We start from the raw sequence: 24,584 nt of genomic DNA on the forward strand, positions 1-24,584 counted from the left end.
GCGGCGGGCGGCGGGCGGAGGCGCGCGCGCGCACCAGGTACCCGGTTATGACAGGGAGGCGGGGCCGCGCGGGCCTCATAAATCAAACTTCGTCCATTCGCACGCGCCGCACGAGCCCCCCTCCTCCATATTCCATATTCGGGGCGGGGCATATTTTCATAATCATAACGCCTCATATTTATAAGTGATATGTGTCCAGGCGCCGCGAGCCCGCAAGGCGGCGGTGGGCGGCACTCACGCCCGCTAGATGGCGGTCGCCGCGAGCCCCGTGAAGCCTCCCACATCCACTAATTGAAGCTACACTTTGTAAGTTATAATCCTTTGTTTGTCAATTGCTACATTGCTTTTTATTTCGTGCAAAGCTTATGCTCTTATTGATCTCTGTCTTTCTCTATCGCATTGTTGTTGTTTCTCAAGTGCATTCTCGTTATGTTTATTTTCACATATAACACTTTCAGTTAGTTTAGTAATAAATACTATTAATCATAAAAAACTCACGGAATTTTAAAATTGAAGAATGTAATTAATTTTGATTAATAGGGACGTATATTTGATTAACTACCGAAATTCCTCAATCATCCCTGACTCATCATACTCACTCTGAAAAGAAAAAACCCATATCGAATCCTCCGACATTGACATCCGTAACTAGATGCGTTGGAGCTACCGAATTAATTTTTAAAACTGCGAGTTCGTTATCAAAGAGCGGAGGCCGGGAGCCGTGTCGAGTGCTTTGTGTGGTTTAAATTAAATAGGAGCGATATACGCGCGTACGGGACGAGTGCGAGTGCGAGTGCGACGGCGTGACTGAGGCCGAGGCCGAATTTGAGTCCGATATGAATGCGATAAAGCAATTTGGCCAAACCTGCGAGTCATCGCGTCGAGACTCCCTGGTGGGACTCGGGACCTAAGCCCACTTAACACCAAGCTTATAATAATGACCATATATAGTCAATATTAATTAAGTGAAACTTACTAATTTAAAATTTTTCAAATATCTAATTGTATGAAGGAAAATTAATCTTAGTTTTTTAAAGTTTTTTATATTCATTTTACAAAATATGATTTATTATTAATTCAAAGTTTTTATTGTTCATTTTATATATTACAATTAAGTAGGTACTATAAGCGACCGCTAATTTTCATAAAGGAAAACTTGAGTCTACAATACATAGAAACAAGTATTGTAGAGTCAAGTTTGTATGTTTTAAGACAATTGATTAAATAAATTTAACAATGTTACTTTTATATATTTTAATTCTTTTCAAGCAAATCAATGATACAATAATGAAATAAAAATAACATTCGTATAAAATTACCTAATATAAACAAAAAGCTCTAATATCCGTCTAGTTTAGCATTACGCAAACGAAAAACATAGAAATGTTCTATGCCTGGGAAAGATACATATTTAAAAACATGTATAAAAATCAATTTCACGCTGTATCCCGCGCACAGTAGGGCTGTAGAGGTACCTAGTGTTAGGACACTCCGTTCCCGTATATATGAAACCAAACTTTTTTTTCTACGTAACATAAAATTTAATATTATTACTTGCATATATCGATTCAGCCACGTTTTGTAAGTAGAGCATACCCTATAAATGTAGCTCGCAATGTACACAAATCAAATTAATATCGTTGGAAGAATAGGTGCCGCGTTTTTATATCAATGTAGGTACTATATGTGTTGAATATTCATCGACGTGGCATTGTCAGTGTACGAATGAAATTGCTGGTGCGTTTGTTGGGGGGTCTATGAAGAGGGAAGATTAATTTGTAACTATTTAAAATTGTTAGTATAGTGACGTTTTTCATAGTTTAACTCTTTTTAGGGTTCCGTACCCCAACGGAATGATATTATAGTGATATTATAAGAATATATCTTTCTCAAGATCGCGTGTTGGTTTCAAGCTGAAATTTATATCAACTATTCAAGTCTACGGTCGCTAAAAGCACAATAAACTGAACTAAACTAAAGATACCTAAAAGATAACTAAAAGATTCTCACATTTTGTATGAAATTTGCTGTTTCAAAACATAAAGATACGACCGTGGACCTACAGCTGGCACGAACTGATAAAGAAAAAAAGCCGAAATGTAAAAAATTATAGATATTTCATATCAAAAAAACCATTACAAACTTATATTTGTAGTTCATTTCATATAAACTGAGTTCATATGCCCGCAAACCTTAAGTTTGTCACCTTTTATAAATTGTACCTACTTCCCGTTGACCTAGAATCTTGAATTGGTACGGCAGTTAACCTGTTTTTTGTATAATTTGGATTTTGATTTTATTTCCACAATTAGATACTAAGAGATTTATTGATGGAAAATTTACATACTTGTAGGTAGAGCATGAGGTACATGTTACCTTATACTATCATTCATATTGTAATTAATATTTCTAGATTTATTTTATATTGAGATAAAAATATCTTAACTAAAAATTTTTAATAAGTAGATACATAAAAAGCCGTGAAAGATTTAAAATTGTTAATATTTATTTATTATACTACCATTAAAAGATGAACCATATTTGATATGTAATGTCTGTACAACAAGGAGTTCAAGATATTTTTGACAAACTCAGATTAGTCTTGTAAGTAAAAAGATAAAAATAATTAATTTGCGTTCGCAGATAACAACTTTAAAAGGAATTGTACATATTTAATTCATTTTACATAAAAATTTATTTTTGGTCTGTATATTTGTACTTACTTATTTACTTTCGAGCTATTTAGTCTTATATAAAAAAAATAATTACGAACATAAATTGTAAATAAAATTAATAAAACTTAAGAAATATATAAGGCAAGTGCTTTCCTAATCTAATTTTTAGTTCTGGTAATTAGACAAAACAACAGTAAGTTGTTGTTTTTAACCTCAGTTGACTAAATAATTCCTGTTTATGATGACACCTAATCCCATATGAATTAATGCGACTTCCCTGAACGGTACTATCGAGGTGTTATTTCAGGTCCATCAGCGCGGCTGTTAAACAGAAATAGCTCAGTAACACAAGTCACAATCGATTTAAATACACAAATTTTTGAAAACGTCTGTTTATTTAAGCTGAAGCACGCGTCGTCCATCAGTTTCTATTCTGTGTCGACGATCTCTGGTCTATGCATTTTCTTGGCTTTACCATTAGGAAAATTATTCATATTCCTAAAAATAATACAAAATTATTATAGTATTTGGTTATTAATCCAGCTTTACGCTGTATCCCGCACTCTGCATGGTAGGCAGAGTGAACCTAGTGTTAAGACATTCCGTTCCCGGAGAATTCTGGAGACATTTCGTGTTGAGTGGTGGAACTAATGCCGCGCATTGCCTCGACACCAGGACGATAAAATATTTCATTAAATTAAATCAAGAAATATATATCATTACAAAATATGTAGGTATTTTATTTCCTCGAGTGGGGAATCGAACCTATGACCAGTCGCGTTTACAGTCACGTACTTGCCCCAGTGCCACCCTCGGCTATTCGATTATTGCTTATTGCTATTACAAATAAACATTGATAGATAGCATTTTGGACATAATAACTAGATGGAGGTATCTAAGTACAATTTAAGTCGATAATAAAGAACAAATTTAAGTTGTTTATAAAAACTCTAATAATATATAGACATTATATTATATATAATTATTTAACATTTGCTCATAACATTATTTTTGTCGCATTAAATGTCGACGAATGAGAGGTGACTGGTGGCCAAGCTGTGTGGACGGGTTCCTAAATTTGAATATGGAAGTGAGTTCTAATGGCGTTGGTGTTTATTTTTACTGCACCCCTATAGGTAGACCGAATGCAACGCCGAATTTATTTCCATGCATTTTAATATCTCCCTCTGAATAACTGCTGCCATTTTCACGCGGTTTTGTTGTTGTCTCTGTATATTTCTATTTCCTCTGCGTTCACCGTTTTATAGGAACTAAATGCATTTTAATTCTGAACGATATCGGCAGACGAAGCCTCTTAAGGTCGTCGGTATATCCAGTATAATTACTACGACGTCGACGGGGCGATTATTTACAATTATAATGGAAGGGTTAGTGGATTCGAATTGCAATCGTGTATTTTTCTGCTTTGTGAAGCCATTTTTTTGAGCAATTTCAAGGCCAAGATTGTCAAAATGAAGTCATTAAGTAACTTTGATCGATCGGAGGTTGCAACGGGCCCGCCTCGCGGAAGTGCACGTAGCGTTCGCACGAAACACTTGAGTTACGTTGCGAGGCGCGTCGCGACGCGGGTCGCTGAACGAGAGCGCTCTACCGCTCTACCGTTCTACGCTGGCAGGCTTCCCTCTACATTGATATGACTTTGTACCTTATTACTATTTACTCGTCTCCACCTCGAAAGGGTTGTTATTGCAGCTTTGACAATTAGCACCGACATTATACTTATTATTATTTAGTGATTAAAATCTGTATCATACGATATTTTCCAAATTATCTTGCTTTTAATCAATATCTAAACTTATAATTGTAATTACAATAGAATCGTAATTGGTCAGTGTCTGTACATGGGAGATAAAGAAGGCCATACAACAAACGCGATTTTTATGCCTTTCTTATAGATACGGAACCCTTTGTGCGTTAATCCGATTCGCACTTAACCAGTTTTCTAAACTAATTGTATATTTTCAATTAAATTCATTATATAATCAGAACACAAAAAATAATCCAGGTTAGTAAAAAAATATATATATCTAAGTTATATTTTTTTAGGTAGAATACCTACGTATTACATATTTTAGTTATAATTAATAATTGTTACTCTACACATCTAATTGGTACATTTTTATATCAAAAATAAAGTAAAGTAACGTAATGAGCATACTAAGATCATTTTGTCATCTAAATTCGAATATATGTAGAAAAAATGGAATTCGTATTATTCTTTGGTGTTATAATACAATAGACAACAGGATTCTAAGTGAAATAGGTCTGCTCGTAAAATATAAAAGTGTCCAGGGGCACTCTGCGACCGGACGCTCATATTTTGTTATTTTATTTATATTAAAAGTAATGGTTCACGCGCGGTATAATGCTCTAGACGGTTTTTTCACATTTCTCTCTCTTCCCTGTGTCGTATATTTTCACTTAAATGATAATATAATGCCATCTCTTCCGTTTTGTTACAAATAAATATTACCTATATGAAAAATACAAAACTTGTTACTAATGATTATATGAAAATCGTATTATTGTTCCAAATTAGGGTAATATAAGAGAGCTAGAAAATTTACTAAATTAGCTTTAGTATTATAATTGTTTATCTGTAATTTAATTTAAATTAATTGTAGAACGTAGGAGCTTACCATAAATACATCACATACTGTTTCATGCTATCATAAACAAGACCTACAGACATGCTCGCTAGAAACTTTACATAGAAAAGCATTTATGTTCGGTCGGCAAAAGGCAACCGCGTGTTAGCGGAACAGTTGTGTCCTATAGAGCAGCCAATAGAGTTTAAGTCCGAATGTAGTTTTAAGCGGCAGTTACCGGCTGGCAATCTGCTCGAGCACTGTACGGCTAGGTACTGTGAGGGCAGAGTGTCGCTAGTGTCGTGGGCTGCAAGAGCTAGATCGGCGGCTCTCTTCCGGGGAAGTCGCTATCTCGGGGTGCGGGAGTCGGGCACCACGCCACCCCCTCGTAAATAACGCGCGCTGGCGAGCCGGCGAAGCGCCCGTGCCAGATTCTACAGCTAGAAACAGTTAAACGCTCATAATTTCGCGCTGGTTAAGCTTATCTTTGTCTCGTATACGAAATTTCCCTGTATCGTCCCCTTCGCGCGTTTTCGTGGACATATTTTATTTGCTGCAGTGGAACGTTCTGTCGCGTCCGGGGCCAAAGTTATAATTGTCGTTCGACATACCTACCATTGCAGCTTCTGCATAAAGTTGCTCGACGACGTTTACATTGTTGAAATAACTTTGTCTGGTTAATGTTTCAAGTTCCCCACTTCCTTATGTGAATTTTAATAAGAATTTGGCAAAGCACTTTATTTATGTCTATTTTAGAAGTTATTTATTTTTCAATTGTTTCAGATTTTACTTCCAACAAAAGCTGATAACTCCAAGTGAACGGTAAGCAACATTTATAAAGTCGTAAGTTTGTTGTTCTACAGAAATAACTTGTATAAGAAATAGATATGGTATTATCATAGCGAACAGTGTTTAAAATGTAAAGATAGGAATAGGGACGCGTGTTACGTCAGCCAGTCAGTAGACACTACAGTCTTCAAAGACAAACTTATGCATAAACCTCAGGCTCAACTTTTCATGTAGATATACTGAAAAGGCATTCGAATGGAGCGCGATAGTGGGGGTGGGCGGGGGGTGTTAAGCTGGTATCATCCGGTCTTATCGCTGTGCGGTGGTTTCATAATAATTTTAATACTCAAGTGCCGTATAGGTACTTTTACAAGCTTTCACGATTTCGCATGTAAAAGTGAGCGCTGTCAACCAGCACATGTGGAAAAGATTTGCTTTTTAGAGTTGACAATATACAATTAGTTTTGAGGATATTAGGAGGAGGATATAATGTATTAAGTAGGTTATACTATTATATACTTTTTCCTATTTTTATATTTAGTTCCACTCTCTGTCGAACCTAATTTATTTATATAATTTTATTTATATAATTTAATTATATAAACCTAATTTATTTCGATATCCTATACACAAATGCAATATCTTAAGTGCCAAATATTTCTTACGTCATTCAATTTACCTCGCCCATTAACTACTAAGGAATATCGTTATACGAGATCTGTTAATTCGCGAAAATGGATATAATAAATGGCAGGCGTAATAGAGGTACTTCAGTGTAACATTAATAGAGCAGGTGGGGTGGGGGATGGGGGGTTGGTTCTAACGAGCGTTTTTATCCGAGACGGATGATGAATGAGTCCACTTCCGTTGTAGCTTCTACTATTTATGAACAATTTCACTGAAACTGAAATAAAATATATTATTTGGTTTCGATTTGGGCGCTGTATATTTGCTAGGTAGAGGGAACCCAGTGTTAAGAAACTCCGTTCACCACTTAACACTGAATTCGAGGCATTTCGTGTTGAGTGACGGAACTTAACGCCGCACTTTTAGCCTCGACACCAGAGCAAAAAAATAAAAATATTTTATTTCTTGAGTGAAAATCGAACTCATAAGATATCGCATTTACAATCACAAGTATGTGCCACTGCGCCACGAGTGGCCTCTGATTATTGATAATTCTTGTAGGAATTGTGTAAATATCCGTACCTGTACCGGTACAACTAATGACAACGAACTGAATTTATTAATGATAGTTATCGTAAGGATATATGCAATTTGTAGTAGAAAAAATATAAAATACCTTCTTTTATAAGAAAATAAATATAACGCTAATTGTTTGAATAATGCACCGTTAATGATGACGGACACTGTACACGTCTAATCAACATGGGGTTCCCCCCTGCTCTGTAGTAGCCCTTCATTTTTGCTATTATTTAGACATACCTACAGTTTCTGAAATTATTACTTTTATTTATACATTTCATCTAAAATCTTCTAATAAAATTTATCTAATAAGTACTTATTATTTAAAATAACATTTGTAATTATATCTACAGTAGTCTATAAATATTACTGGGGCCTATGCAAATGAAAATTCGATCACGACTTAGAACCAGTGCTTACGAATGGAAGTCGCATGGTACTGCGTGAGGCAAAACAGCTAATTACAATATATATTGAAGTTCTAATCGACAATTTGATCAGTAGTATATTAACATGCGTCGGACATTTACATTTAATATTTAGATGGACGGTATAACGAAGTTCTAATCCACGAACAACTCGGTACTAAATGCTTAATTGAATTTATGTTCACGTCTTCAAATGAATATGAGTTGAGCGCTGACTGTTCGTGCCTAATGACACCTAATTAAGTATGCATCACGCCTCTGTCGAACGGTGAGAACCTCGTAACATAAATTTTGCGTATTATTTACGTTGACAAGCTTGCATTATGAAATTATAATGCTGTAGTTGGTATGCGGGCCGCGAGCTGGCTACTCCGAGACGTGGTCATCGCGGTTGACACGTAAAATTACATTGTAAACACGGCCCGAGCACCATACGAGCACAGTTCCCATGGATGAAGTGGGTTGCGGTGACGCTGACATTCCACCTACGCGGATACAAGGGGGAAATTTAGAACCACAATCTTGTCATTTCTCAATTGAATCTTACCCGTAATTATAATCTTCAACAACTATCTCGTCCAATTTGTCTCTCCATGCTCGTAATTAGATAATGAATCAGCTAATACTATTTATTGATATCTTCGGCTCTATGGATTCCATATAAGCGGAGTAAAATACTATTCGAACAAATTAATTGTAGGTACTATCGAGTGGAGGATGCAATTTAACTGGAGTTTAGGTAATAAATTGTATAACACCGTAAGCTACTATCGTAGAAGGTAGTGTTCTATTGGCAGTTGCTTATATATATGTTGGCAAATTGAAATGGTTCCTGGATGTCTTAGAAAATTAAAAGCTTATAACTAAGGAAATTGTTAAGATAACGTCAAATTACTACAGGTGTTGTTTTATATCTATTTATTCTATATTAGTATGTATTTTGCATTTTATCTTAGATACAAGTTATCAAATATAATTAATTACTAAATAATCGATCCGAAACTAGTAATATAACTAGTAATATAATTTATATTTAATACTAGTAATATTAAATATAAATTATAATAAATAGAAGTAGTTATTTTTTTAATTATTTAGGGTAAATAACTGCAATTTTCAAACTTTTTAGTCAACCACAACTCGTAAACGATACTAGGCAACGATAGCGGCGTAACCAACATTTCACCAAAATATTTAAATTTCAAATGTGGTACATTCTATACGCCTAAGAATGTTCATAAAAATACTGCAAAGATACAAAAGGAGTTTTGCGAATAATTAAATATTTTTTTTAAAAGCTTTTTTATCAAAATAATTATGAGAGTTATCACAATAATGTTTTTGTTAGATAATGGAAACATTTTAACTTTCGGAATCCCAGGGTGCAAAAGATAATACAATTTAGAAGACATTTTATACGATAAAATATAGTTAATATAAAGAATAATTACATTTTGTTTGTCGGATATTTGTACAAAGAGCAGAAAATTTAATGGATTTTTATAGATACTTCATAAAAGACACTCCATTCCCCACTTTCTTTCGAATTCGCTGAGCATTGCGTGTTGAGTGGCAGAACTCAACGCCGAGCTTATGCCTCGACACTAGAGCGAAGATATCCACACAACCAGTCGGTAATACTTTGTGCCTCTGCGCCACGATTGATAGATGCATCATTTATTGAGAAAATTCCCAGACCCACTTATATTTAGTTATTTTTACAGATCCTCTAATAACCTAATAGCTAATGCTCTATGCAGAGTCGTATGATGTTCTAGTTTCAGGATAGATTCGCACTAGTCGAAATAAAGCGAGCCAATCAATATTAACACGCCGCAAACAGCGTAAATTGTTGCCTAATGCCGCACACACACACCCGCGTACACGTCCACGAGGAAGTGGTACACTAGCCAGGATGTTCTTATTTAGTGATTGTCATATAAATTATAAATTTTAAATAAGAAGTTGACTTTTGTTGGAAATGTTGTACTTTCATAATAGTTTAGATTGTAATATTTTATAATATGTTAAATATTAGTTAATATTTTTAATATAATCATAATTTTAATAATAAAACTATCTACAATACTGAAACTATACTGATCTATCTCATGCTATATTTACGAGTAGGTATATAAGAAGCGCGCGCCCACAGGCACAGGCGTGCCCGCTGTATAGTCACGCACACTAGCAGCGCCCGGCCTGTAATAACTGGGAACCACAATAAATCAATGTGATTAATGTCATTAAGCACTGTGTGCCGGCCTCTCTATACTCCGTCAATATGCACTGTTTTACGACACGCCGCGCCGCGATAATTAGTCAGCTTTGTTAGGCCCATCCATGAATATTGTTTGAAACGTAACGGCTACATACAAATTATATAAATAAAAACTAAAACATTATATCGCCATCGGTGGATGTCGAAGTCGCTTGGAAAAAGTTGATGGAAAAGTGTTCGTGACATGTTAGGTGAGATCAAAGGTAGCTTATAATAGAACACTCATAAACACGTCGATAATGCAAAAATAATCTCTGCTTTTTCTCAGTCTGTGGATAAAAGTTGAAATCGGGTCGGTTGAATTCTACATTGGGTGCGTTTGTCATATGTCTTTTTATTTCAGCTTCACTCTGTATTTCGCAAGTAGCAGGGTAGGCAGAGAAGGCCTAGTGTTAAGACATTTCACTGAGTTGAGTGGTGGAATTTAACGCCGCGCTCTACCTCGACGTCGTTTCCTCTATTGGGGATCGAACCCACGAGCTGTCACGTTTATAGTCACACGCTTGGCCTCAACGTACGTCTTTTTGATGAATGGAAGGTAATTATAGTGACTAGAAACAGCATCGCAAATCATGAGAATGGCAAGGACAGCATGTGCACTAGTTGACATCGTTATCAGCGCCTCTGATCTCTATTGTTGGTTCGATCTCGAACTCGGGCGCCGTTCTGTTGCGTTAGCTGCGACTCGGCCATTTCATACTTTATTTCATCTCTTATTCACGGCGCAAGCTTCATGCGTGAGACGTAACTGTAGTAGAACGTTCGCATTGAGAATTGAATTCGTGACCCATTTAGATCGCTGATATGACAAAAGATTGATAGGTGCACGTAATGACAATAAATATACTCTTTGTGTATTCAATAGGCATAATTAAAACATTTAATACTTAAATTTATTTATTTTTATATCAGAATCCTAAAGTAATGGAGTCCTGTAGTAGATATAAATAGAACGGTCGTCTAATTCTCGCTTGCACGGGACAAGCGGCTGCCATTGTGGGAGTGTGGATGCCGATGACCATTTCGGTTGCACGGCAGCGCCACAAAGTTTGCAATCAAATAAATATTTCGGCACAATTAAGAAAACGCCGGAGAGTGTAGCACTCGTGACACCAGGACAACGGCCTGCTATGGAGTATCTAACTGTGAGAAATCTTACAACGTTAGAAATTTTTGTAAACAGAAAAAAATAATTTGCTAATTGTTTTTTAAAATAATTTGAAGGTTATGTTCAACTATTAAGATCAGATGGTCCTGGTTTCTTTAGGTATATTGTGTATGTTTAGTTCGTTCCAACGAGACATACCAGCTGGCTGTGTTCAATGTTCACATTGAAATGAAAATGAATAACACAAATAGCGCAGAAAAGGCTGGCAATAATTTTAATAATTGTTTAGTGCCATGCCACCTCTCCATGTATGCCCGTGTGCGTGCTCTGCGCTCTGCCCACATCCGCTGAAGTATTTTGTTTATTGCTAATGCGATTTTATTTTTTATTGCTTTTTATTTATCTTTATTCAGCGATTGCAGTTTATTGTATTAAAATAAATAAGAATTCTTGACTTTTTAATTTTATTCGAGGCAACGTACAAGACAGCGCCGCGAGGAGAGAAAGAAATAAATTTTAATAAGCGTTTCTTTTTTAAGGCGTGATTCTTCAGTTAAAAGCGATTTATTTTTTATATAAACTTGAAGATAAACCGTATTCATTAGAGATCGGCTCGAAAGGGACGAAAATAAAAATAATCGACCGCGAGTTGGTGTCGTCGAGTTATTGTCGTTAAGCAGTGCTGGCGCGGTCGGTGCCTATTAATGAAGAATGTATAATTGTTAATTGCTTCTTTGACTCTTGTCATTTATGGTAATGGGTAAGGCTGTGTCATTTTTTTTCTTAAAGTAAGTAAAGCGGGTCCTTCCACATTAATATGTAAATAATATGTGTCATAAGCGTGAGCTGGTGTCTATTTATGTTACCATGTGGGTCGTGCTCATTGCGCACTCATTTGGATTCAATGAGCGATCACAGGTAGGTTATTACTTGGGACGCGTACAAACGTGTGCTATGTAGAAATTTCATTTTCCCATATTAGGTGCTCGATTACTTTATATTTACAGGGAATCTAGAACTGTTGCAGATTGTTGCATACAAAACAGGTGATAAATGTCACAAGAATTTTCGATATTATAACTTTGTGATAACGTTTTGTTGTAAATTAGGTATTAATGAATTTTTAATTGATAAAAAAAATGTGATAATATTACGGTAAATTATACTTATATGTAGATTACAAATCTCTCTTAACTAAGTACAACTCACATACCTTTATGTCATATGTTAAACATTTCTTGATAACAAATATTGATTTAATAATGTGCGCATATATTACATTCCAATTTTCATTAGCAATTAATTTTACGTATTGATTTACGTCGACAGTGTCCAATCCTGTCGCATTCGGCGGAAGTACATAAATAATGCTTTATCGATCGATCATCGCTAAGGAACAGTGACGCAGACGTTAGATTTATATTACCGTCATTGTCAGCCGTAAACTAGATCTCCATAAAAAGAAACATTTCCTATTTAAAATTTATATCAAAGACAATAGTGGACAAAAACTCGGCGCCCGCTCGCGAAGCCGGCCGGCTGAGCTACGGCGCCAACTGCCAAATCTCTATCGGCCGCGCGTAAATTACGCCTTTTTACCTGGATTCCTGTTTTGACATATTTAAGGCATTAGTAATAATTATGAGTGCACGTCCGACCCCGTAAGTGAGCGCCAGTGAGTTTTGACACTATCTTAATGACGAACGTCGAGTGACAATAAATATTGAACCGTTATCGGTACCTATCCGTGTTCGTGTCACCCGAGTTAGTATTCTAAAATAGACCTCCCAAATTGATTTTTCAAAAGTTTTAGTATTTTTGAAAACATATACTGTATAATATACAAATATGAATGAGGTTAAGAGAATATTGGGGTGAGCGTGAAGGTCGGGAGTCGGGAGTCGGGAGTCGGGAGTCGGGACGGTCGCGCATCTGCTGCAGTTGTCCTCCCACACAGTACCGTTTAGTTAACAAGTCGCAGTAGTTTTAATTGCAATCCGATATTTGTTCCTATATATCATTGTCACTGTAATATTGTAAGGTTTCTATGCCATCGTAATACAATAACGTTTGAATTATAAATACATTGTTTTTTTTTGGTATATCCATCTATATATTAATAGTTTTTGTACCTTAATTAGGCGTATAATCTTATTTATAAACCAGCACATACTAATAATAATCTAGCTTAAACAATTGATAAATCTCTCCTCATAGATAATGTAAATACAATTAATCAAACTCTAAAAGTATTGGACTGGATCTTTATTAATTCATTTAGTATATGCATGCTATCATAATTAAGAATTTAACATGCGAGCCGTATACAATTAATACTCGCCTCAATTAAACATTGCGGCTGTAGAAGCAGAATAAAATAATAAAAAAAAACAACTAAATACCCGCTATCCGAAAAACCGATCATGTGTTTCGGGTGGTATGAATAAATCAGATATAGCGACGCGACTGGCGTAGGCGCCCGGGGGGCGAGGGGACAACTTCTCCTGGATGTATAAAACATACCAAAGAGTGAACTGAAAGAGTCACGCGTAAATATTAAGGGTTTACGATCGCTCATTGAATCATTAGAGTGCGAGTGCCTTTTGTTTATAACCGTTCGTAGAGTTGTCACAAGCAGATAACATCGGTCCCAGCCTTGTTCCTAATTATTTATGTGAATTTTGACAGAGCCACGGTAGTGTTGGGTTGCAGCAAAACTAGTATAAATTATAGCAAAAGGTAGATAGCGTGCAAGACATAAATAACCGGTCATCAAATTAAGACAAAAGGCAGTGTCGATAAGGCGTGCGATTAGGACACACCTCATTGTTCTTTCCAGTGCAGTTCTGACGTGGATTATATTTTTCCTGTTTTTACGACGGTCTGTGATTGCTGTTGGCCGTATATATAGCTTATGTGGGTTCTTTTTATTATTTTATGGATTTTGATAATTTTATTACGTTTGTTATATTTATAATGGAATAATAAATGTTTCTTTTTCGTGATAATATCGAAACTACATTAATTTTATTAATTATTTATTTAATTAATTATTTTTAAAAAATCTAACTACCTTTAACAATTAATAAAATTATCCTCTTTAATACCAGTTATATGCGATAATTTATCAAAAGTATTATAATAAAAACGGTCACATTTTATAATATTATTATCCAGAGGAGAACATAGCGAATAGGCAAGATATTGACAACTGACGGAAATAACATTTATACGAATTTATACTTAATAGGCTTTCCAGACGAGGGTGAGTGAAATACAGTTAATGATAAATCCACAAATGAGATTTGCTGGAAGGCCGCCACTCCAAACCGATGCACCATTGTCGCCGGACACTCACCTTATATTACACAGATCATCGAAATATTCGACAGCTATCGGTTTATACAGCGTGTACTCCTATCACAATTGATGGCTTCTTGTTTTGATTTGAAAGCTTACCTAAGCACAATTATAAGTAGGTAAATAAGTCAGTTAAGATATTTTTTTACTATCAATTTCTAGTAATTTTTGATAATTAAAAACATGATAACATGAAATATTCATTGCCATTTACAATTTAATTTGATCTTAAATAATGTTAGTTATAATGCCACATGTGCTAGACTAACAACTCTAAGAAACTATCGTCTATATTTAAAAGGAATATATGACACTATGAAATTGAAACACTCTGTACAGCGTAGTGATATAGGTAGTGATGCTCCAGATGGACGCAGGTCAGCAGCTGCGTGGTAATTAAGAGGTGGCTGAAAGTGGCATGCGCCGGCGCACAATGCGGTTCAATTGAATGAGAATAATCTTTGCACCCACGCTTCTTTTGTGCGTGGGTGGACTACTGACCAATAGTTATATGACATAAACTTGGCTCTACGTGAATTTGTCCTTTAAAAGTATGCAAGGTTGTATTTAAAACATATTAGTTTAAAAGTAGTGAAGTTATTATGTACTCATAAATATTTTACAAATAGCTAAAATAATGAGAGACGTCGTTTATGTATTTGAGATAAATAGTTTTCTCAAAAAGTTCTAAAGCGATGTAATCTGTTATCTATATCCCAAAAAAATGTAAATAATAAATAAAATCATATATTCCAAATTATAAGGACCAATTAATATAAATATTATCACAATATTAATAAAATTATCACTAAATATTTATGTAGAGCATAATTCAAGGCAACATCAGTAGATTGATGGTCGAAATAATTGTAAAAATTGCCTTAATGATAAATTGGTAATGGCTGCCAATAGCCACAAGGGTAGAGTTCAACTGAGAACACAATCCAGTCATAACGTCCTTCAAATACAATGGCACGTTCTCTATGATTTATCTCTTAATTGTGCACCGTTATCCTTATTTAAAATATTACTAATATTTATTAGTTACTACATTTTATTTAATTTCATACGTTTATTTTTGATTTTAATAGAACGGAATTGTAGAGAAATATTCTTAATTTTCTCTACTCCCCCAGAGCGAAGATGTGGAAATATAAATTTAAATAAATATTTCATTCACTCGAGTGGGGATCGAACCCACAACCAGTCGCGTTTACAGTCATGCTTTGTGCCACTGCGCTTAGACTGGGTTCATAATTTTTTAGTTAATTGTAAGAATCTATATATTCAACATAGCAGTGAAAATCCACAACTAAAACAAGAAAAGTATGTATATATACGAATGACCTCGAGAAGAGAGTTGTACACCTGTACTTGGCTGGTACCGGTGCTTGTAAACAAATAACCCAGAAAGCAGGTAGGCACAGCGTAGCGGGATCCAGTCGCGGGTGACATGGGCGACGATAGACGAAACTATTGTCAATACAACCTGTAAAGGAAACTAATAGAGGTTTCCTCGTAGAAACGACTGTTTTACTGTTTTTATGAGATATCAGGGTTACTCAACATTTGGTGCTTTAATATTTTTTTGATTTTTGGACATGATTGTATATAATTAAATTATTTTATGTTTAAAAAACTAGGATCGGAATAGATCACTTATGTATCTTTCCACTGGGTCTGTCTTTCTACAAATTGGTTATTTAAATATAATAATTTCCAATGGATACATTTTATAGAACGTATATAATGTATTAAGAAAACCTTAAGAAATGCAAAACGAGTTTAAATACTACCGGAATTTTATGTAACTGCTATTTTTTGTAAGAAATTTTTATTTCGAAACGAAAGGAGAAAAAAATTGTGCAGGATTTCTGAAACCGCCGCAAGCGTATGGGTTGTCGTCGCTCTATTGATATCAATATAGGGGAGAACTTTAATATTGAAGCTATTTATTGTAAATCGCTTCCTTGCCCTTTTGTAATAAAATAATATTATCTATCTGTTTTTGCAGTTTGTCATTCCACCAAGACAGTAAAAATGATCATATTAAAGCCATATCATATTTCATATATTTCGCAGGCTCTGAAATAATAATAAGGGTTTAAAGTAGTCTAAAGAAGCTACTCCTAGTTGATACAAGGTTTTGTACTCGTAAATATTACAAGTAAATTTTAGCATTAATACAGCAGTAGGTTGAATTGTTGATACAAATATTAAGTAGTTAATAGCAAACTATTAGTATAAGTATGATAATATCAAGGGAAGTAAGCATAGACAGAAAGCAGACGTTCCCCGCAGTGACAATGCAAACGCGAGGGGGACCTTGTTTGCAATCGCGGTATGAATAAAGATATTCCCGTTATTTGTAGTACAGATGTCATGTAATTTTATTGTAACACGAAATATTTAGAGTAAACAAGCAGGGAGATTCCGCTGGGATGCGATAACATCTCATAGTTCCAATGCTTTTTGTGTATACGCTGCCTAATAAAATATATTTTCATATCACCACAAAGAATGTTTTATAATAAGGGATTTGTAATTTTTTGTGCAACCATAATGGAGATTATCCGCTTTTTCAATAAATGTATTAATGATAAAATTTTTATAAGATAAAATTAGGGCACGATCGATATCCACAATACCGTTACAATTATATAAAGGAATAGAGATATTGTGAGGTTTCTTGTCATCTATGTATGACAAATACCACAACTACATATTTTCGCTATTTAGGTTACTGCATTGTGCTTTGTTATTGTAAGTATGTATAAATAATAGAACTTTATTGCTAGGCTATGAAAATTTATTATCAAAATGTAGCGTATATAATGTAAACTTGTACCTTCTAGGTGATTGCAATAAGATTCTATTTCAGAGCAGCAATGGAAATTCATTATCACATCTTTTGTTCTCGAATTGTTATTTTAAAAATTCAACAAATAATTTGGTACAGCAATCCGTTGATTTTATTTTTTAAATGAAATGTCAAGTAACTTCCATATTCATTCTTTTTATTCTGTTACTAAAATTGTTCGATCCGTACCAATACATTTATAATACATTTAATGAAATCACGTCAGTCATAGGAGATCTGGACAAGCCCAACGAACATGAGCCCTCCATTAAATGATAATCCCTCCAATTTATCGGCAGAGCAAAAAATATACGGCATTGTGTTGTGAGTTGTCGAACATGAAAATTATTTTATATAAACACATTGAATATTCTCGGGTCGCGACCTCCCCGGCGGCGGCCGCTGGCAGATTATTCCCGTTCTTCCCCACTCGTCATCGGATGACATATTTTTTTAAAATGGGGTGACGCGTAATGGAATAATAATAAACTGGAATTTACTTTTTGGTCATCAGAGTGAATTAAAAACAGAAAGGGGTGTGAACATATTGGTTTTTGTTATACGTTTCTCATTGTCGTCTAACGGACCAATACTGTGTAATCAAACCTTGGATGAAATGGAGTTCAGACGGAACTATTTATCGCATGTTTGACAGCAATAACAGGGTTCGCCACGCATTAGAGCCACCATATGTCGGTCATATCAAATTTATTTCTATTATTTTATTGGCTTGCTCGCCGATGATTGCCTTCATTACCTTTAAAGGTTGTCACAGAGAGAATTCTTTATGGCCGGCGATAGCTTGATGACTTTTACAAAGTGAATAAACCAATAATAACAGTAATAAATCGTTGCACGCTATCGTCTACAACCTATCATTTTAAAAATTCTATCCAGCTTTAAATGCATCCTAGGAGGATCATATGCACTTATGTAAATATAGTTCGGATTAATTCTATGCAAATGATAAATAATTTTGTAGCAATATAAGAATTATGTTCGTACGGCAAAAGATATTGTTAGCGTTGAATATGGAGACATTTGTAAACGTATTAGTCGAGGACAATGGCCGCATGAGCAGAATGGGCTTAAAATCATCCATTTAAATAACGTTTTTAAATAAATACGCGTAGATAATAGGAACAATGCAATATTTTGTCAACTGCCGGCTCCGGCCACGAGGAGTTCACTACTGCGTGAAGCGGAAAATCCTCGGGACATTCGAGGACATTTTTTGTGGGTTAATATCTGCACGATATTGTCAACCGGCTATTTAATACATCGTGCAACACAATACTTTAAATGTGACTAGATTTGTGCAAAATTTATAATTTTTACGCTCTGTAAGTTTCTTTGAATTTATTGGATTAATTTGTTCCATTGCCGGTACGAGTTTATGGATTATAATTGAAATGTATCTACTATATTTTTCTTTAGCTTTACGCTGTATCCAGGGTAGGCAGAAAGAACCTTAAGACACTCCGTTCTCTACTATAGTTCTTATATTTTTACATGATATAAAATAAGGAAATTATTCTTATTTTTTATATAATTTGGTATAGTTATTTTATAATGGCTATATTTTCAGCACACACCGCCATTTCCATTGACAGGCGCATACAAACGTAATGCACTAAAGATTTATAAAAGTAGGAAAAGGGCGGAACAAGTGTACCTATAAGTTATACGTACGATATTTTTATAATTACGTGCATTGTATTTATACGAAGAAATTTCCTACCCTCTTGTGTTTGCCGCAATACATTGAATTGCTTCTCGGAACACCGACACCAGTAATTCTCTATTCAATAGCAATAAAACAAGATATGACAAAATATCGGGTTTCATAAAGCTTTGGTTTCGTGATATATAATATTATATTTAAGGGACATTATGGTTTTTGTGCCTTAGGATACCATTTATGTCGTTGCATTTCTTTTTATAACTTATTGTTTTTGATGTGAAAATTTCCAATTGTGTGTTTTTTTTACTGTGGTAGATATTTTTTTTTTATGAAAAGTATAGGTATGGACTTCTGTTAATCAATCAAATATAGTTTATTAAACATATAAAAATAATAATTTTAATTTATAATAATTATTTTTTTTATTACTATTTTAAGTTTTTTTTAGATTGGTAATAAAATGGAAATTTACAATAAAATGGAAATTTACAATAAAGTTTATCTATAACCATCCTGATGAATGCTTATAGGTATAGATATAGGTACAACTATTCTAACCTATTTTATTACTCTATAAAACTAATATGCCTACGACAATTACCTATCAGGTACTTACGGTTAAATAGGAAATTACTCAGTAATTGAATATTGATAGACGAGGAACAATCTTAATAATATTAATGGATTTTACGATACATATATCTACAGTATTATTAATTTTCAAATGAAAATGTGTTTATTTATACGAGAAAATCGAGAATTATGTTTTTCTTATATAAAAAATTAAGCTAAGTTTTGATGCCACTCATCTTAAATTTGTTTTGTTTTATTATTTTTAATAATATTTTTAAAATTAATAAAAAATTTTTTGTAATTAATTAACATTAAAGTATGAAATACCTGTAGGTACAGATTACCCATTCTTTTTATACAAATTTTCATGGCGCCGTCGATGTATAATCGCCTAAAGTTAACTTTTATTACGACAATAAGATTATCGCTAACTCATTTAGATTTTTTATTGTTCTTGCTTTTATATCTACAGTTTATATGGGGCTCATCCGGAATCAATTTAGGAAAAAACTTTATTATTACAATCAACACGAATTGTTCATCATTGAATAAATAAATTGAATTAACGCAATGTTATTGTTCTATAAATATTTTAATGACATATGTTTTTTTAAATATACCTAGATGTAGGTGTGGTCTGCTTCGAAGTTATATTTAAAATTATTTTAAAATAATTTGAGGCAGTCGTTGTGGGATCTTCTTTATATTTTAATTTCTTTGCTCTGGCTTCAAGGCAAAAGCCCGGCAAAAAAAGTAGGGAACGGAATATCTTAACACTAGGTTCCCTCTGCTTACCCTGCTGTATAGCGTGATGCTGATTTTGGGTACTGTTATTTAAACTCCTAAAAATATTTAAAAAATTGGACCACAATACGAGATCAGCTTTGATTATAGCTAAGTAGCATATTACATGAAATTAAATTATGTTAGTTTCAACACAAATAATTGATTCCTAAATTTTATGACAGCAGAAAGGCAGCAAATTTTAGGTAGTAGTGGGTAGGTATTTCCTATATCATGTCATCATCACCTCTTATACCACATACCTACACCTACCAGATAAGTCGAATTCATCTGGAAATCTCAATAAAAGAAGTAATTCTATTTCGGTGTGCAATAAAATTCTTGCATGCTACGCTCACTAATGTCAGAAGCGAGATATTGCATTGGCTTGTTAGTTCGCTTCTTACAACTTGTTATAACGTTGTTGTAAACACGCGTGACGGCGTGGTATCACGTCATCGAGCACGCGAGCCGCGAGCCTATAGGTACCGATGAGCCTCCCCACCTGAAATAATAAATCTGCCATCGCCCATCGCTCGTCGTCCATCGGACACTCGCACCGAGTTTTAAAGACATTTGCTGATTTTTGTACGACGTCGACATCTTAATTTTACCTGTCGAATTTAATAGTAATAATAGGTACTCGTATACGTAAATAAATAATTATGGTTCATATATTTACTATATAATTATAATGATGAACAAGCTGCAAAAAAAATAATGTCCACAAAAATCTTATTCTCTAAGTTCTCTAAGTTTTACTTGGTTGAATTTCACTATGTTTATTATATATGTAATATGATATTTTTTTTTTATCAGTTACTAGAATTGAAGGTTTTGTTAGGAGGGGGTGTAACGTAGGCAGGTCTCCTAAAACCATATATAGAAGTGAATATTTATGCATGAGAGAGTTGCGTGCAGAAGCTGCGTGCGGCGGACACATTCGCCTCTTCGCCTCACATCGCACCCTAATTAATATAAGATCTCAATTAAACTGCGACACATAACGAGGATGCGTTTTTATATTAGTAGTTATTTATTGAAGTAAACGCCGGTGTTGTACATCGAATGTACTTAACAAGTAACAATTTAACTTGGAAATCATCTTATTATAAGGGTCGTTTTTAAATGACTTACAATTTTCCAATTTATAATTAACCTGATATTTAAAAATCAAATTAACAATACATACGAATTTCTAAAGTGCATATAATAAGGGCTTGAACTTCAATAAGTGTCCTTTTCTACTTTCAAGAGACAAAAAAAATCTTCATAGGTTAGGGTATAATAAAATCACATCCATTCACAACCGTCTTTGATAAATCAATACAACGTCCAATGTATTCTCCCAAGCGCAGAGTTCTTTTAAGATTATGATACCTTCAATATAAAAAACAAACATAAAACATTAATTTTTAACTCCGCTTAATTGACATTGGTTTATTATGACTAAACAAATAAAGTATTCCGAAGTTATAAATGGCCACTTTTTCCTTTAATGGTACCCTAAGTTACTATATTCGGGATATAAGGTCTTGACCAAGTTTTGAATCGTAATATTTTGGGCTCTGATTACCAGCACCGATAACGCTACATCTCACCTCTTGGCAGGGAAGGATTCGATATACCACTTGATTTATACTAAAATAGACAGGAACTTTAATGAAATTGTACATAAATGAATACAATTGAGAAATTAAGGTTTTAAAAATAAATATTTATTATTAAGTACATCTAGTTTTGCCTTTTTGCTCTACCTAATTATATACTCAGTATATGATAAAACAAATATTTTTATTCGTGTAATATTGAATTCGTCCCTGTCGAAGCACTGTGAGGCCACACGCGGCCACGTAGCGGGGCAAGGAGGGGTGCGGTTTCATTCATGTTGTTAGATCGGGCGGCTCATAATTTAGCTTTTTAATTTATTCTTCTCCACTTAAATCCAGTTTCCTCGTGGTCTGCCTTGCGCCTCGAATATCTGTAATTATACATAATTTACAAAAATATACTTAAATTTATCTCTATTAACGGCTTACACCTGAAAGGGTTGGTGTAATGAAAGATCGTTTTGTTTTCGTAGGACGTAACATGTTAATATTGCCATTACGATACCAGAAAAAGAAATTATATGAACATATACCTATTTTATTATTAGCAAGAACCATAGTTTACGAAGTTTTATATAACTGAAAAGTAGTAACAAGATCTTGGTACTTCCTGCTGTCTGGCATATTCCTTTGATAAATACATAACAAATTAATATCTCAAGGAGCGTTGCTTTCAAGCATACTAGATCCTTTCGTTCTAATATGTGACAATGTAACACCTACGCCTCATTTAAAAAAAATATCGAATTTCATTCCGGTCATCAATCGAAATAGTGTGAAAGGCTTAATGTTGAATCAAATTGTTTCCTACAATATTTATGTTTGTCTTTAATTTTTACTCTTAAGCCGCCATCCATTTAATATTGGACATGGGTCAGGTTAACGATCAGTATATAAAATTTTATTTCAACGTATCGTCCGCTTCTTTTTTTGTATTAAACACATCATTGGTTTTACTTTTTAATAATGTCCGATTTTAAAGAATATTATTTGTTTGTTTATTAACTAGCTTTCTAAAGAAGTAGTTTTTCTGTATAAATAATATTTTTTATATATGAAATAGAAAATTTCGTATTTATGTGTTCTTGGTATGTATAAGTATTAATAAGTATTTTTTTTTGTTTTTCGGTTCCCACTTGTTTTTTTTGTTTGCCAAATTTTCGCTTATTATAGGTTGAGCTCCATGTTTAAATCACGCATATTACGTTTTCCATATACTTATTGCGGAAAAGGCAGAATACCTGTTCATCTTTGGTCACCACTTTTCCATCCATTTTGAATAGAAATGGAGCGAAGAGTCCTAATATTTGCTTAATTCGATCGGTCAATTGAATATGTTTTAAACATATCTAATGTCATTTACGTTAAACTAAACAATGTTGTTTTTTTGTAAATCCGTACTATACTCGTATAGGTGGTATGGATTTTCAAAAAATGCATAGCACAAAAAAAGGTATAAAGTTTAATATTGGTATAAATATTTTTGTAATGATATTTTCCACTCTTGTTACTTTTCTTATTATAATAATAATTTTGTAAATACCTACATTATTTTGTAGTTTTTGCCTTTTTAAATAAAATCAAGCGCCAACGATATCAACAGATTGTTCAATGTAATAAAGTTTTACAACAACTTATACTATTATTATAGAAAAATAGATAGTGATAAAAATATAAGCATTAGATCTAACTCGGATAATAATATAAATAGTTAGCCAATGTTTTTTGAAGTAAATATTAATTAATAACTTAATTGCAAGCAGTAATATTTTGACTACAATGGAACGCATTGACGATACATCATACAAGGCAGGAGCGTAGTGTAAAATGAAGTGGCGGTAAAGGTCGAGAGATTTGCGCGCTATCTCTGCGGAGCAGGCATTCATGTAGGCAGAGATAGGCCGCGCCGGCCACTGCCCGACCGCCCGGGCCCGCCATCGCGCCGTCCACCTCTACACATGAGATATATTCTTTTAATGATTACAATTTCTCGTTATAATTTATTTAGGACGAAGCATAACAAGTTTTCGAATCAAATGTGTCGCCCATAAAGATGTTGTCTCGAGGGTTGGACCCCGCGCTGGCTAATTGCATATACAGCCTTTGTGCTCACCATGTACGGCCGCTAAATGGTCCTTCGCCGCAATGCCATAAGAATTAAAACGGGTTGTAATCGCTAAACTTACACTGATCGTTTCAAAACTATTCAATGGCCGCTCGCGTGAAGCTAAAGGGTTTCATGAACGAATCTTAGCGAGAAATGAAATATTTCTTCGATAGAATAAATTAAAGTCGATAATCCAATTTCGATGTAGTCGCATCGAAAGTCTATCTTATTTGTTTCTTAGAGGAGAACGGATAGATCGAGATCGGCCGGAGAGTGTGAATGAGAGCATTACGACCGACGCGCGGGTAGCGGGTGGTGGCGGGTGGTCGCGGGCCGGGGGGGAGGCCGTTGTCGCTGTTGGATAATTCTTTATTCTTTATGAATATGTGAGCTCGTTATCTCCGAGCTGACGTGGCTCGAGACATTCGCGCGCGCGCCTGTGTGTGTACTGTATGCACAGTGTGCACACACCGACACACCGAGAGCACTCGCTCTAGTGGTATGGTACTAA

The 24,584-nt window shown here is 34.4% G+C and overlaps 1 long non-coding RNA gene across 1 annotated transcript in view; it reads left to right on the plus strand.

The window, feature by feature from the left end:
• Nucleotides 1-82: 82 nt before the first annotated feature.
• The window catches only part of LOC146541400 (uncharacterized), a 60,631-nt gene continuing 36,129 nt past the window's right edge, over nt 83-24,584 (plus strand). The window contains exons 1-2 of the long non-coding RNA XR_014877969.1: nt 83-306; nt 6,068-6,106. This is a non-coding gene — a long non-coding RNA (uncharacterized LOC146541400). The remainder of the gene's footprint in view (nt 307-6,067; nt 6,107-24,584) is intronic.

This window comes from Heliconius melpomene, chromosome 1 (genome assembly GCF_056956725.1).
Source record: "Heliconius melpomene rosina isolate 202511_hmr_F chromosome 1, ASM5695672v1, whole genome shotgun sequence".
Classification (NCBI taxonomy): Eukaryota; Metazoa; Arthropoda; class Insecta; order Lepidoptera; family Nymphalidae; genus Heliconius; species Heliconius melpomene.